The sequence below is a fragment of the Populus euphratica genome, unplaced genomic scaffold, assembly GCF_000495115.2.
Source record: "Populus euphratica unplaced genomic scaffold, PopEup_1.0 scaffold1574.1, whole genome shotgun sequence".
Classification (NCBI taxonomy): domain Eukaryota; kingdom Viridiplantae; phylum Streptophyta; class Magnoliopsida; order Malpighiales; family Salicaceae; genus Populus; species Populus euphratica.
The window spans coordinates 23,541-26,250 of NW_011501417.1; positions in this window are offsets into that span (position 1 = coordinate 23,541).

Here is a 2,710-nt window from a genome sequence, read left to right on the forward strand (position 1 = left end):
TGCCTCCTTTTATAGGCCAAAAATGGGAACTATTGATTTGATGACTAATTGATAAGTGGGTGACCAACTTTTGACTTGGTGACAATCCTTATCTTCTCTTGTCTGCCCAAAACGTCATTGATAACGTCAAAACTGGAGCCAGTTGCAAACATGAAAGTTGTAGGCAATTGTCTCAGCTTTCTTGTGTAAAACATTCAGCTCATTTGGACTTCTAGAACTCCAGATATGGCCAAAATACCGAACAGTGCTCGGGTTGGAAGACAGATTCGGGCTTCTTTGTTGTTGCTACTATTTGGACTTGATAATGGCCTTTTTAGATCTTGGGCTCCATATGAAAGTTGTAGGCCTATGTCTTACCTTTCCATCCATATAAATTGGACCTAAATCTGAGATATATAGCTCTAGATATGACCCAATTACCGAACAGTGTTCCGGTTTGGATTGCACCGACATCTCTTTTCTAAGTTTGGCCATCTCTTTATCCTTTCAATTTCAGTTCTTAATTTCATCAATCAATCCTTTCATTTATGTGATAGGTCTGCATTTAAAATGAACATTTACCACAAATTAAAGGTATCTTATATTATTAGATATATTATTATAAAACATGCTTTAGTTACGGAGTTATTGATACTTCAAGTGCAAAATGATGATATAAAACCATGATAAAAATGCAGTTCTAAGTACTAATCAACCTGTCAATATTCTCCAATTCTGTATGACCCACACTTACAAATGTCATAAGGGGAAGGTATTTATCTGAAATAAAGTTTAGACAAACATACAATTATGTCATATTTAATTGTAATGAGTTGAGACCTTTTATTAAGTAAATAGATGTTTTACTTCAACTTTGTCGATAGTGCACTATTTATATGTTGTAATATCATAAACTCATATAATTTGGAACAGCCTTGCAAGTAACATTGATGATATTTACTGTCCAATAACTCACAGCTGACCGAATTCCAAATCTTTCAATTACAAGATGAATAATTTGCCACGTGATTTAGAACATATATAAGTCCTATCACAAAATCATTATCTCTTTTAAGGTAATTAATTGTACATCAATATTATAGAATATCCATTTATTGATTACTGTTGTATTTAATATACAAGGTTTATCAAATAGGAGGTAGTGCTGCCATTTTACTATCTTTACTAAGCCTGGGCCCTGAAAGAAAAGTCAAGTGCTATAATGGGTATTTTATCAATGGATATGTCTTTCATACTAAAGAATACGAGCATGAAAGGAAGACATACAACAACGGTGTTTGTATTAAGGGATCGACTTCTAATAAGTTTGAAGTTGACTACTATGGTAGATTAGAAGAGGTCATCGAATTGCAATATCATAGTATGGACTGCAGCGGCATCTCTTTTCTAAGTTTGGTCATCTCTTTGCCCTTGCAATTTAAGTTCTTAAAGTCATCAATCAATCCTTTTATTTATGTGATAGGCCTGCATTTAAAATGAACATTTACCACAAATTAAAGGTATCTTATATTATTAGATATATACACAAAGCAATGCCAATAAGTTTATTGTACATACACCCCTTCCTTTAGAAAGGACTAAACAAGAATTGATTGGTTATCTGTTTTAAAAACAAAACTCAAGGGTCTTGTCGAGTTGTTCAGGATGAGAACAAAGATACAAGTGTGATAGATAAAGTTTTTCAAGCTAGTGAGTTAGTTGAACCATACCGAGTTGCTCCTTCGATTGATATAGAAGAAAATTTGAATTCTCAAGTTTTTTATGATAGTCTTGTTGATGTCGACACAAAGGATTTAAATGTTGTTTTGAGCTCTAGTGGACTAAAGAATATTGATGAAAAAGATAATAACAATATTAAAGAGTATCATGAAGTTGATAACAATTCAATTGAGGACGAAGATGAAAATTCTAACTAAATATGTTAAAGCCTTTTTTATAATGTAATATTATAGATGATATTTTGGAACATGAAATATTTATTTTATAATTGTGCTCTTGTTATTGTGTTGTACATGTTGTCAGTTTGCAATTTAAGTGTTTGTGTAGGAGGATAGAAAGGCAATACAAACAAAACATGTAATAGCTTGACATAAACACCGACAGCTATGCCGACAAATTATGTCCTGTCAGTATTTTATCAAGAGTAGCAAAAAAATTACATGATTTTGCCACAATCATCGATAGCTATATCGACGAATTGTATCCTGTTAGTATTTTACCGAGAGTTGCAAAACAATTACAGCCCTGCCATTATCATCAACACATTTCCTGACGAAATCACAGACGGATGGCGCACATTTCAATGCGTGCAACTGTCAGACTGCCTCGTTAGTCGGCACAGTTATCAACGGAATCACCGATGAACATGGCAAATCTAATGCGCTCGTGCTCTGATAGCTTTTTACCAATGGATGTGCCGACAGACTTCAAAAAATCTAGAGGGATTTTCAAAAATTGTGCGAAATTCAAAAAATTACTAATGAAAATTATCGACAAAATTTAATGCCACCATCAAAGAAAATATTATTCTATGTTTTGTTGGTAATGTCGTCGATAAAATTACAGTTTGGTTCATTTTTTCTCAGCTCCTCTCATTCGTCTTTTCTTCTTCTCCTGCAAATCCTTTGCTTTTCTCATTGTATTTTTATTGTTTTGATTGCAGTTTTCAACATATTAAAAGGTATGATTCTCCTTTCTTTATCTTTATATT